At 46.8% G+C, this 14,697-nt stretch overlaps 1 protein-coding gene across 2 annotated transcripts in view; it reads right to left on the reverse strand.

Moving 5' to 3' along the window:
• The window catches only part of KMT2D (lysine methyltransferase 2D), a 340,114-nt gene extending 326,036 nt beyond the window's left edge, over window positions 1-14,078 (reverse strand). For both annotated transcript variants that reach the window (XM_082246163.1, XM_082246162.1), the window contains exon 1: window positions 13,522-14,078. The gene's annotated coding sequence lies outside the window, so the exon portion shown is untranslated. The remainder of the gene's footprint in view (window positions 1-13,521) is intronic.
• Between the last annotated feature and the right edge of the window lie 619 nt (window positions 14,079-14,697).

Raw genomic sequence — 14,697 nt, forward strand, 5'->3', positions numbered from 1 at the left:
AACCTTAATTGCTTTATTCGTGACAAATAAGATATTGGCCACTAATTAAACAAACTGATGACTAGATACCAATAAAAATATATATATAGAACAGTGGTTCTTAACCTGGGTTTGATCGAACCCCAGGGGTTCGGTGGGTCAGTCTCAAGGGTTCGGCACACCCTCAGCTAGTACCACTTCGCTATCAGGGACTATTTCTCCAGTTTTGGGCATGTCCTTCCACTCCCGCTCCGCCATCATGGAAATACATAACATCCAGTGGCGTAGCGTGGGGGGTGCAGGGGGGGCTGGCCACACCATCTGGGGGGGGGGGCGCATCCGCTCCGCAGTGTCATGTCACTCACTCTGTCATGATAGGCAGGCCGCCCGCTGAGTCTGCTCGCACTCGCAGCTCTCTCTGCCCCTGGCTCACTCTCACTTCTGGCTGTGCAGCTCGGCTCCTGGCCGAATTCGATCCAGCCGGGGCCGGCATCGCCCACTGTGGAGTGGTGGGGGGGGGGGGGACAGGCCAGGCGTGCGGTGCGGAGAGGGACTGTCTGGGGAAGGGACTAACCCGTGCAGCTGGCGCCCAGCGCAGTGCGGGAGAGAACCACCAGGCCAGGCAGCCGCAGCAGCAGAAGAAGCCGGCAGGTGAGAGGCCAGAGAGCCAGTGGTGACAGTGGTGCTGCAGCCTGCAGGAGGAAAACCTAGCCTGTGATCGGGAGTCGGAAAACATGTGAAAAAAAGGTGGGACTGGAGTAGTACTGGCTTTACTAGTCTAGTGACTGACTGTGTGAGAACACTGAGAAGACTATGTAAAGGGGATCTATTTTATGGGGAACCTGGCCTGCTGTAAGGGGGGAGATCTAAATGGGGGACGGGACCTCACCTCACCCTGGCCTGCTGTAAGGGGGGATCTATATGGGGGACATGCTCCCTCATATAGATCCCCGTTACAGTAGGCCAGGGTTAGGTGAGGTCCCCCATATGGATCTCCCCTACAGCAGGCCAGGGTCAGGTTAGGTCACTCTGGGGTCCTCCATATAGATCCCCCCTTACAGCAGGCCAGGGTGAGGTTAGGTAACTCTGGGGTCCCCCATATAGACCCCCCCCCCCTACAGCAGGCCAGGGTCCGGACCTCACCTCACCCTGTCCTGCTGTAAGGGGGGAGATCTACATGGGGGACGGGACCTCACCTCACCCTGGCCTGCTGTAAGGGGGGCTCTATATGGGGGACCTGGGATCTATATGGGGGACCTGGGATCTATATGGGGGATCTCACCCTGGCATGCTGTAAGGGGGGGATCTATATGGGGGACCAGGTCCCCCATATAGATCCCCCTTACAGCAGGCCAGGGTGAGGTGAGGTCCCGTCCCCCATATAGATCCCCCCTTACAGCAGGCCAGGGTGAGGTGACATGAGACATGATAATGACATGAGAGTGGCACTTGCCAAGATAAAGCCACGCATTTCTGAACTGGTCTCTGAAAGACAACAGCAGAAGTCACACTAATTTGCAGTAAATATTCATTATTATGTTTTTGTTTTTTTGTGAAAATCATGTTTTAATGGTTTTGTTCTTTGTTCTTAATGGTTTTGTTCATTTTGTGCACCTATGTATAAATATATACCTAAAATAATATATACCTATGTTTTGAATTTGAAAAAATCATATTTTATTTTTCCAATTAAGAAGAATTCGGTGAATGTGCATATGAAACTGGTGGGGTTCAGTACCTCCAACAAGGTTAAGAACCACTGATATAGAATCAAAAATCTAGTGACCAATATCCTAGTGTAGTATTGGATGTTCTCAATGCCCTGTTGGGATTTCCTTCTCGCACAGCAGCCCAGGGTTGATGCCTATGGAGGTGTGTGGATGGGCAGGGTTTGAGACCAATAGGAGTGGGCACTGAGTACGGCTAGCCTTTTTAATCAGAATAGGGACAGCTTGGCTCCACCCCAACCAAGGAAGTCAATACCTCACATCACGGCCACGAAAGACACTGTTTTGAATGCCTGTACAGCTCACACTGCTTAAGTGCTTTCTTTATATCCGGACAGAGCGATCCCTTGATGCATCTGCCTATGAGTATCCAGCCATCTTGATCTCCATCAGATTGTTATTAATCCCAGGAGGGTACTGCTCATTCGGACCCACTGGTGAGAGACAGGGGTCGGAATGTAAGGTGAGAGGCTTTATTGCATGGGTGGCGGAGGAATACTGAGCACTGGATTTGGTTTATGAGCACTAAAGGTGGATGCAGATGGATCAAGTCTGATTCTATTTCTATTATCTATGGACTATTTAAAATGCGCTTAACTTTTAGGTTTCACTTACATCATATATGATTGTTTGCTTTGCACTATTTCACCGATTATTGCAGAGATCTGGCGCTGCACTGTTTTTTGGCATTTAAGCCCATAATAAGATTTACCTATAGGTACAGTAAATATATCTCTTAAACATGCACCGTTTAGGAGATATTCACTTTAGAAGCGGCTAGTGATGTCACCAGCACATGCTCACTGGACTCGGAATGGACTGTGTCGTCCATTCAGAACTCCAAGCCGCAACCTTGACTCATAGGGGTGCCATCGTGTCTCGACTATTCACACGGCTGAAGACTGCAAACCCAGAAGGAAGACCGGGTGAAAATAGGCCTGCCAGCATGCTGCGTAGTTTTCGGGTAAGTATCATAATGTAATTCAGAAATCATATTCGGACTTAAAGCGGAGCTCCACCCAGAAGGGGAATCTCTGCTCGTCTGCCCCCCTCCCCCCACTGACCCATTTGGGGGGTGTCGAGCGGGTACCTGGTCTTGTCAGGTTCCCACTTCCGTTTACCCCCTCCTTCCCCCGGAAGCTGGCCCATCCACTCTTTGCGCATGCACAGTAGGAAACCGCCCGTGAAGCTGCAAGGCTTTACATTAGTTTCCCTTAGTCAAGATGGCAGCACTAGCACCCGGGAGGCAGGTGAGGACACCACTGGATTCCTGGACAGGTAAGTGCCCTAATATTAAAAGTTAGCAGCTACAGTATTTGTTTTTTCTTTTTTTTTGGGGGGGGGGGGGCTGGAGCTTCTCTTTAAATTTCCCAGGGGCCAACTTTTTTTTTTTCTTCTGCTGGGGTTTCCTACGGTTTTAAGTTTGCAGTTCTTAAAAGGGCTGTAGGCATTTCAAGTATTCAATTGTAAACACAATAAATAGCTCAAAATCAGATGTTTTTTATAGATAACTAAAAATACTTCCTCTGGTCCCCTCTATATATGAATTTTCATTTGCTTTAAGAATATAATATACTTAGGTTACCCTGAAACTGTAAAAATTACCCTCTTACCCTTTAGGATACACACACACACCACTGGTTAGGAACCTGTTATATACTGAATGAACATTATTAAGGTATACAGGTAAGCTTACATTAACAAGTGTACCCATGATGTACACTGAAAAATACTTACACTATCAGCAACATGCAGCACAGGTAGAAATCACTTTATCATGAACAAATTTGGATAATATGAACACATGCTTCTGTACAAAATTCTACCAAAGGGAAGCTATTTTTAGAAGCAAAATGTACAAAGGCTACAAATATTCTCAGTGGGACATATACTTAAAAAATAGTTAATAGCACAAGTAGCACTACTCTGCCATCCTGCACACCATTGCATACATAAACCATGTGTACATATACAAGTGCTGCAAAACAAGAAAAAAAAAAAAAAAACAACACTACTGATAATTGGGACTAGGATAGTGGAGATAAAGTCAGCATGGCAAAAAGGAATAGAGAATGATATAGGGAAGACTTGCAAAAACCTGGGTTCATGTTACATACAGAAACAACAAAATCAGCTGCTACACATATATACATGTACCCAGGACAAGTCAATCTCTGAATGCAAAGATTTTACCAAAAACTGATTTATAGGAAACGTTGAGCATCCATCACCAGCAAAAAGACAGACTGTGCAGGGCCCATTTACAGTAATGTTCTTTGGAAAGAAAACAAAAAAAGCATTACTGTAAAATAAAAAGAAAATGAAAACACAAAGAATGTGTATATCCACCACTCCATACGTTCACATAGGGCTCTAGCTTCTGTGGGACAAGGCAGCCACATGCACTCCTGAAATCTAATGTGTGAAATGTAGGACTTTTCAAAATGCATAGCTACTGAAAATTTTAAATATTTAAAAAACAATCGCTTAGACCCCGTTCACACTGGGGCGACTTGTCAGGCAACCTGGTCGCCGTGGGTCGCCTGCCATAGAGTAGCACAGGACCTGTTCTAATAGGAGCGACACAAGTCGCTCCGACTTAAAAAAAGGGTCCTGAGCTTCTTTGGGGCGACCTGGAGCGACCTGCATTGCATTCAATGATATGAATATGAAGTCCGTGCCGGCCGCTCCGAGGTCGCGGCGCGAGCTGCGCACAGCGACTTCACAGGTCGCCCCGGCAAGTCGGGTCGCGCCTATGTGAACCGGCTCTGAAAATCAGTACAGATGCTAAAAACTAAAACGTAACACAGAAGATTTATCAATACTCAAATCAGGGACATGCTCTCAAAAGATAAAGCTGTGCTTGAAAATCACACAACATCTGGTACATTTGAATACATCCCAAAGTGAAGGCCTCGTTCACACTTCTCCAGGTAGAGGACAACTCCTAGGCTTTTCTCTGTACACACCATTAGAAAATCCTACGATACTTTCTCGGACGAAAATGTTCACCTCATTTTTGTTTAGTCTGTACAATAGCATTTAAAGAGGAAGTAAACCCTCCTCTGCCTATGATAAGGCTTACCTATAGGTACTGTAAATATCTCCTAAACATGCACTGTTTAGGAGATGTTTCCTTTGCATGCAGCCAGTGACATCACTGGCTGCATGCGTCCTGAAGGAACGACCACTCATGCCGTTCCTTCAAAGCCCTGTGCTGTAAACGTTGGCTCCCGCCAATCAGATGGCCAGATGCCGCAAACCCGAAAGAAGGGCGACTGAACATGTCACCCGTGAGAGAGGTGAGCGGGCGGCACTGCAGGGCTTCATTCTAAGGTAAGTATTTCATAATGAGCTAGTATGCGATGCATACTAGCTCATTATGTGTTTGCTTTTTTACATGTTTCTGAGATTTACAACCTCTTTAAGGAAAGGTTATGCTATTTTTGTTCTCAAGTTTTGCTTTTCTTTTACAAAAGCAGACTTTTCAGCATTATTACTGTGGGCTGGACAAATCCCAGGAGCCAGGTACCCAACGCTCATTAACCATTTACCACTGCCCACTGTGATCTTAAAATCAGAGTTGGTGTCCCAATCATGTGACTGGGACAGGGAGTCGGGCTCCGGAGAGTAACCACACACGTTCAGTTTATTGGGTGCGTGCTCTCAGCACACAACCTCAGACCCCCATGGACATGCATGTGTGGTAGCTCGGTGTTAAGGCGCTCCTGTTACATGTATGGATTAAGGCAATGGAAATAGATTAAAGAAAAAATAGCTGACACCTAAATTTTGAGGTTCCATTTGTTGATGGAGCTTGATGGTTTAAAAAATAAAAAAAAGGGGGGTCCTGCTGGCTCCTGGATTCCATATTAATGGACCCAACCCTTTTAATATCCATCAAAAGCTCACCATACAACCAACTTACCAAACATATGCAATTCCAGGACCCTGCTAAACTGTCCAATCAGACAGGACCTTTCACTACATACTTGTTGGTAGATCTAAGGCTCACCATACAAATGACGCTGGCCATGCGCAATACAAATCAGACTGTAGGTAGAACTCTCCTTTTGCGTTACTAGAAAATATACTATTACAAAATTGGTTTTAGGACAAAGGATAAAACTAAACCATCCATTCCATTAGTATTAAACCTGGCAGGCCCTTGTACTAGACAGATCACGGTAGCAGTAGATCTAACGGAGATTGTATATGGTGTGATCACCGTATAGGAGATAGTACAATCACATTTTATAGTGTATGATCAACCTAAAAGGAGATTGTTGCCTCCTCATTTAGATTGTAAGCTCTCAGTAGCAGGGCCCCCCCTAACCCTCTTATATAAAATCGTACTGTAAGGGCCCCTTCACACTGCCCCGGACAGCTGGCGCATACTAAACCACAGTGGTTCAGTGTGCGGCAGCTGTCCTTTCCGGCTGCAGTGAGCTAGCGGTGGAGGTGAAGTGTTGTGTGATTCAACGCATCAAACAGCTCTATTTTTTTAAACTCTACTTGAATATGTACAAAGTGACAATTCATTCATGTCCATGTATATCAGCTTGATGCATTGTGGTGCTGTACAGTGACATGGGCTCCTGTCCTGTGTGCTGCAATAAAACACGACATGTCTGCATTGTATCGCAGTTCACTGCAGCCCAACTCAGGACTGTATTGCACTGTAAATATGACACATAGAACAATTGTTGTCTGTGTGTCCTAGTGGTGACCCGTGTTCATCCAGTGCTGTAAAATGCCAGTCATCGAACAGTGTGTGGCTCTAAATTAAAAAAAAAAAATGCAGTTTTTACCATTTTTTTTTATATTTCTACCTCTATATGTCCTTCCATGTTAGCCTATGTGTCTATGCAAACATAGGTGATTAGAGACAGACAAAAAACACAAAAGGTGCACGTTCAGGGGAGGAGCATTTGGGCAGAAAAAAAAAAAGGCATATAAATATGTGCATTTGTGTGTGTTAATGCATTCGAACATTATTGTAAGCTCTTCTGAGCAGGGCCCTCTCAAAAAGGTATTAAGACCCCGTTCACACTGGGGCGACCTGGTCGCCTGACAAGTCGCCTGCCATTGTGTAGTACAGGACCTGTTCTAATAGGAGCGAAACAAGTCGCTCCGACTTAGAAAAACGGTCCTCTACTACTTTGGGGCGACCTGGAGCGACCTGCATTGACTTCAATGATATGAAGTCCGTGCATGCCGCTCCGAGGTTGGGTCGTTTGTATGTGAACCTGCTCTAAAAGGTTTTTTTTTTGTTTTGTTTTTTTAAACAAACATGTCATACTTACCTGGCTCTGTGCAGTGGTTTTGCACAGAGCAGCACCAATCTTCTTCTCAGGTCCCCCGCCTGCGCTCCTGGCTCCTCCTTTGACCAGTGCCCCTCCAAAGGCAAGCCGATTGCTGGCGAGTGCGCACTCTCAAGCCCTGTTCTATGCACCCATAAGATGAAGCAGTGGCTCAGATCCGCCTCCCAATGGCTCCCCCTGCTGTCTCAGCCAGGACAGCTGAAGCTCCTGTGCACATCACTGGATCCAGAAAGGGCTCAGGCAAGTATAAGGGGGGCTGTGGGGGGAGCAGCACACAGAAGATATTTTATTTTCATACATAGAATGCATGAAAGGAAAAAGCCTTCAGCCTTTACAACCAGTTTAACCCGCTTGTATTTTATGGTATTGTAACTGTATGGTCACCCTTTAGATTATAAAGTGCTGCACAAACTGTTGGCACTATACAAATCCTGTATTATATTAATAATTGTAAATCGCCAGAATTAAATTCATATTCAGTTAAATAGAATGCATTAACATCAAAGGAGCTCATGTGCATAAATGCTTGTGAAAAAACGCAGGCTCCGTGCACCCAACAAGCTAAAAAAATGCCGAAAAGCACTTATGAGCCCTGGTTCACCCCAGCATGGCTTTGAAAATGCGCTGCTTTACAGTGATTGCAAAGCCGCAGATCAATGGGATTTGCACCTCCGATTTCATTGCTTCTTGCAATGTAATTTAACAGAAGTCCATGCAAGCTGCAATGAAACGCAAAGAGTCATGCAGGAACCTTTTTCTGAGTTGCAACGGTGGTGCGAATTGTCATGCAATTTTGAACTGTCAAATTGCATAATAAATTGCACCGGTGTGAAGACTAATAACATTTTTTTGTACCAGTTTTTAGCAGTTATGGAGCTTTTCAGTGTTTTTCTCTGCCGGCAAATCATTCCCTAAAACATTATTTGCTTCTAGAAGCAGGAAAAAAAAATGCTCAAATGGGGAAGTTCTGCTTGTTTGCATCCCCCCATTGCCACATTTGCACTTTTTTTTTAAAGGGGGAAAGGGTGGGGGGAGCAGGTACAGTACATGGTTTTGACAGGTACCCGCTCCCACTTCTGATCAGATGCACCGTGGCGATCTGAGCCAGATGTTTACCCCCCTTCCACCCCCCACAGGGGATCAGGTCTGCCTATCCGTTTTTCAGGTGGACCTGATCGGACACTCCAGTCGCTTCTATTGAGCCTCAGATGTCAGGGAACATGTCCCCTGACACCCGCCTCTATCCAATCATGTCCCCCGACACCCGTCTCCATCCAATCTGATCACGTCCGCCGAAAACAGATGGAAAGGAGGGCCTATTCCCCATCCATCTGGCATCGGATGGAAGCAGACAGGCGGTGCGTTCCCATCTAATTGCCCCAAAGATGAGAGCATCGCATGCATAGACGAGCGGATATGGATCTGTCATCCACCTGCTCAGTGGCGAAAACCGCCGCTGAGCAACCGGATCCCGCTTCATGGAGGTGTCCGTGTGAAAAGAGTCTTAGCCTGGGTTCACACATATGCAATGCAGGAACCATCTCAATTCTAGTGCCCGCATCGCATCTGCCCCGCAGGCAGGTCACACTGCCCTCTACGAACCGCTGCGGGTGTCAATACAAAGTTAATGACACCCCCAGATCAGTTCGCAGATCGCATCTGGGGGTGAACACCCATGTGATCCGATTCCAGTTCAGGGGAAAAAAAAAAAAAGGTTCCTGCACCTTTTTTGTTAGAATCCAATGCGAGTTCAGCCATACCATTGTACAGACATCGCATGTGATCTGCACAGCAACATGTAGAGAATCACATGCAATGTCCGACATTGCAGTAGTGTGAACCCAGGCTTACAGTGTTTAAAGCAGAGTTCCAGCCTGTATTAAAGAAACAATAAGTCAGCAGCTACAAATATTGTAGCTGCTGACCTAATATAAAGGACACGTACCTGTCCTGGTATCCCGCGATGTCGGCACCCCTAGCTGATCCGTCTATCAGCTTTGGGTGCAGGCGCCAGCATCCTTACAAAGGGAAACCGGAAGTGACTAAGTTATAACTTGCCGTTCTTTCAGAGCCCTGGGCCGTGAACAGCGGTTCCCGCAGCGAACCAGGACTGTTGAACATGTCGGCCGTAAAGTTGCTGTGCGGGCGGCACTGCGGGAACTTCGTTCTAAGGTATTTCATCATGAACTAGTATGCGATGCAGTATGCTCATTAAGCCTTTGTCTTACAGGTTTTTTTTTTTCAAATTTTTTTTGTGCAGGGTTTACTTCCTCTTTAATGGTCCTATTGTCTTCTGGGACCTGTGGGCATCTCCCAGAAGGCAGCGGAGGGAAGGAGGAGCCGTAAATGACGTAGGACGCCACAGCGAACTTACATGGAGGTGGGAGCGGGTACCTGTTTGACAGGTATCCGCTCTGCCCCGAAAGGTGCCAAACGTGGGTTTGGGGAAGCAGATAAGTGGAGCTTTCACTTTCAGGTGGAACTCCGCTTACAGACATTTTTTCCCTGTAGGGAGGAAAGGCGTCCAACGGCCCCTTTCACACTGATCAGTTGTTTTTTTGTTTTTGCCGTAGTGGAAGAAGAATGCACGACCATTAAATCCTATAGAACTCTTCGAACCAGTCAATTGTGTTTTTAAAAGTCCTGCATGCTACATTTTTGGGCCAAAAATAAAAAAAGGCAGACCTCCCTTTTTTAAAATAGGAAAATGCATCATAGTTGCGTTTTTGGTGCATGTCCTTTTTTCTCTGGTGGAAAATGCACTGGAAACGCTGTGCCTACGCGTTTTAGCGCATTTTTAGCAATGGCGCAGTGTTGTCATGAAGCCGTTTTCTGTACGGTGCTGGCGCTATATAGATCCTGAATAATAATAATAATACTATAAAGAGACTGTTCAATCAGGTGATGGGTAGGTGCGCTCTAGCACGGTCACTACGCATTTTTAGCTCATTTTTTGCAATGGTGCAGTGTCGTCATGAAGCCGTTTTCTGTACGGTGCTGGCACTATATAATAGATTCTGAATAATACAATAAGGAGACTGTCCAATCAGGTGATGGGTAGGTGCGCTCTAGCCCGGTCAGTACGCATTTTTATCGCATTTTTAGCATGGTCAGTACGTGTTTTTAGCAATGGCGCAGTGTTGTCATGAAGTCGTTTTCTGTACGGTGCTGGCGCTATATAGATCCTGAATAATACTATAAGGAGACTGTCCAATCAGGTGATGGGTAGGTGCGCTCTAGCCCGGTCAGTACGCATTTTTATCGCATTTTTAGCATGGTCAGTACGTGTTTTTAGCAATGGCGCAGTGTTGTCATGAAGTCGTTTTCTGTACGGTGCTGGCGATATATAGACTCTGAATAATACTATAAGGAGACTGTCCAATGAGGTGATGGGTAGGTACGCTCTAGCATGGTCAGTACGCGTTTTTAGCAATGGCGCAGTGTTGTCATGAAGCCGTTTTCTATACGGTGCTGGCACTATATAGATCCTGAATAATAATAATACTATAAAGAGACTCAGGGCCGCTGATAGGGGGGGACCACCAGCCCTCTTGTAGGGGGCCCGAGCACACAGGAGGGCCCACACAGAGAGGGGGGGGATTAGTGATGGACAACAATTATAGAAATCTTCCTCCAGCACCTGAATCTGATCTGTCCCTCTCCCTGCTATCAGCTTTTATCTGTTGAGAAAGAGACAGTCGTCCCTCACTAATCCCCCTCCCTTGTGCGGGCCCCCCTCCCAGCACTTATCTCTGCTCAGGAGTTTATTTGTAAATTGTAACTTTGTTTCTCTCTCTCTCTGTCTCTCTGATCACTGAGCTCCAACTGCCCAGCCTGTATATTTTTCTCATCTCATCTTTTTTATTTAACATAGTTTTTTTTTTAGATTTAGCAGGAATTATGCGAGTTATGTTATATTTGTGTCTGATAATAGTGATTTTGTTGTAATTTTAGCTAAATATATCTTTAATATTTTCTTGGGGGGCCCTGCCAGGTAGTCTGTACAGGGCCCCGCGATTTCTAACAGCAGCCCTGAAGAGACTGTTCAATCAGGTGATGGGTAGGTATGCTCTAGCATGGTCAGTACGCGTTTTTAGCAATGGCGCAGTGTTATGAAGCCATTTTCTGTACGGTGCTGGCGCTATATAGATCCTGAATAATAATACTATAAGGAGACTGTCCAATCAGGTGATGGGTAGGTGCGCTCTAGCCCTGTCAGTACGCGTTTTTAGCAATGGCGCAGTGTTGTCATGAAGCCATTTTCTGTACGGTGCTGGCGCTATATAGACTCTGAATAATAATACTATAAGGGGACTGTCCAATGAGGTGATGGGTAGGTGCGCTCTAGCACGGTCAGTACGCGTTTTTAGCAATGGTGCAGTGTTGTCATGAAGCCGTTTTCTGTACAGTGCTGTTGCTATATAGACTCTGAATAATAATAATAATAATAATAATAATACTACTATAAGGGGACTGTCCAATGAGGTGATGGGTAGGTGCGCTCTAGCCCGGTCAGTACGCATTTTTAGCAATGGTGCAGTGTCGTCATGAAGTCGTTTTCTGTACGGTGCTGGCGATATATAGACTCTGAATAATACTATAAGGAGACTGTCCAATGAGGTGATGGGTAGGTACGCTCTAGCCCGGTCAGTACGCATTTTTAGCATGGTCAGTACGCGTTTTTAGCAATGGCGCAGTGTTGTCATGAAGCCGTTTTCTGTATGGTGCTGGCGCTATATAGATCCTGAATAATAATAATACTATAAGGGGACTGTCCAATGAGGTGATGGGTAGGTGCGCTCTAGCGCAGTCAGTACGCGTTTTTAGCAATGGCGCAGTGTTGTCATGAAGCCATTTTCTGTATGGTGCTGGCACTATATAGACTCTGAATAATAATAATAATAATACAATAAGGAGACTGTCCAATAAGGTGATGGGTAGGTGTGCTCTAGCGCGGTCAGTACACGTTTTTAGCAATGGCGCAGTGTTGTCATGAAGCCGTTTTCTGTACGGTGCTGTTGCTATATAGACTCTGAATAAAAATAATAATAATACAATAAGGAGACTGTCCAATGAGGTGATGGGTAGGTGCGCTCTAGCGCGGTCAGTACACGTTTTTAGCAATGGCGCAGTGTTGTCATGAAGCCGTTTTCTGTACGGTGCTGTTGCTATATAGACTCTGAATAAAAATAATAATAATACAATAAGGAGACTGTCCAATGAGGTGATGGGTAGGTGCGCTCTAGCGCAGTCAGTACACGTTTTTAGCAATGGCGCAGTGTTGTCATGAAGCCGTTTTCTGTACGGTGCTGGCACTATATAGATCCTGAATAATAATAATAAAACTATAAGGAGACTGTCCAATGAGGTGATGGGTAGGTGCGCTCTAGCTCGGTCAGTACGCGTTTTTAGCAATGGCGCAGTGTCGTCATGAAGCCGTTTTCTGTACGGTGCTGGCACTATATAGATCCTGAATAATAATAATAATAATAATTTGACTGTCCAATGAGGTGATGGGTAGGTGCGCTCTAGCTCGGTCAGTACGCGTTTTTAGCAATGGCGCAGTGTCGTCATGAAGCCGTTTTCTGTACGGTGCTGGCACTATATAGATCCTGAATAATAATAATAATAATAATTTGACTGTCCAATGAGGTGATGGGTAGGTGCGCTCTAGCTCGGTCAGTACGCGTTTTTAGCAATGGCGCAGTGTTGTCATGAAGCCGTTTTCTGTACGGTGCTGGCACTATATAGACTCTGAATAATAATAATAATTTGACTGTCCAATCAGGTGATGGGTAGGTGTGCTCTAGCGCGGTCAGTACACGTTTTTAGCAATGGCGCAGTGTTGTCATGAAGCCGTTTTCTGTACGGTGCTGTTGCTATATAGACTCTGAATAAAAATAATAATAATACTATAAGGGGACTGTCCAATGAGGTGATGGGTAGGTGCGCTCTAGCGCAGTCAGTACGTGTTTTTAGCAATGGCGCAGTGTTGTCATGAAGCCGTTTTCTGTATGGTGCTGGCGCTATATAGATCCTGAATAATAATAAAACTATAAGGAGACTGTCCAATGAGGTGATGGGTAGGTGCGCTCTAGCTCGGTCAGTACGCGTTTTTAGCAATGGCGCAGTGTCATCATGAAGCCGTTTTCTGTACGGTGCTGGCACTATATAGATCCTGAATAATAATAATAATAATTTGACTGTCCAATGAGGTGATGGGTAGGTGCGCTCTAGCCCGGTCAGTACGCGTTTCAGCGGCAGATCCTACGGTTGGCACAGGTGCCCCATTTTAGAGGGCATAGGTGAGCTGGGCCCCTAGAGAAGTGTAAAGGGCCCATAATTACATTAGCAGGAATTAAAGTTCCCCCATAATATGGGGTTGGGGGGGGACACACAAAGGCGGGACACACCGCACCCACCGGGCACACACTCTCTCCGGCCATCACATCCACCATCTTTCCCGTCCCACCCCAGCCCGCCTCTCTCACCTCTACAGCGGCCGGGCCAGGCACAGCCCCATCTCCCCCGGTCAGCACACGCAGCTCGGGCCCTCCTTCTCTCGTCTCTTCCCGGCACCCGGTGTGCAGCTCCGGCCTCCCGCGGCCCGATTCACTCCATGCCCCGGCTCAGCCGGCCCACTCCTCCGTCCGTCTCCAATGTCGCCGCTTCCTGTCCTTCTTCTTCTTCCCCCTTCCCAGGCTAGCAGGCCGCTCCGTCCCTTCTCTCAGCACTCGGGCGCCATCTTCCTCCCCCCTCCGCTCTGGCCCGGAGGAAAAATAGTCCCGACGAGCCGGGCTCTGGCCGATGGGAAACGCTCAGGCCTCAGGATCCTTTCCCCCCCCTCCCCGGCACTCACACAGAGGAACAGGACGGCTCCGGAAGCGGGGGGAGGCGGCGACGAGGGCGGGGCCTGTGTCGGTGTATCCGGGACGAGGATTCCGTAAGGCTCTTTGCTCGCCCGGGGTCTTTCTTTAGAGCCGTAGCGGCGGCGGAGGTGGAGGAGGAGGGATACGCGCGACCGCTCGGGATGTGACACTCAAGTGACGCGGCTCCGCACAGGATGCTTCCGCCGTCACATTAACCGTCTCCGTGCCAGAGCCCAGAGGGGAGCTAGCACGTGGGAAGCAGAAGGGGGAGGAGAAGTGTCCTCCGGGACTGAGGAGGAGGGGCAGGAGGGGGGATAACAATAACAACACCGATATATACAGGCCGACTCCTTCTCTCTCTACAGTCTATTGTCTCTCTGACCGCTAACTTTCACTTGTCCTGGATGGGAGCAATGAACTCTTCCCAGTGTGTGAGCACAATTCTCTCACACAGGCTGTACATACCCCTGTATTGTCCTCTATGACCCTCCACACTGTCCCCTGTCCTATCCTGACTAAAATGGCCTGCATACCCCTGTATTGTCCTCTATGACCCCTCACACTGCCCCCTGTCTTATAGATGACTAAAATGGCCTGCACCCTCCAAATGGATCGTATTTTACACTGTAAACCCTCCTTTATCCTCTCACTGACCATCTACCGCACATTTCAAAGTGGTCTAAAGGCAAAACTTATTTTTTTCTTCTCATTTTGGATAGAGTAAGGGAGGGTTATAATCCCTATCGGGTTTTTATTTGTCATCTGTGTCCCATTGGGGAGATTTCCCTTCACTTCCTG

This window comes from Pelophylax lessonae (genome assembly GCF_965119305.1).
Source record: "Pelophylax lessonae genome assembly, chromosome: 2".
Taxonomy (NCBI): domain Eukaryota; kingdom Metazoa; phylum Chordata; class Amphibia; order Anura; family Ranidae; genus Pelophylax; species Pelophylax lessonae.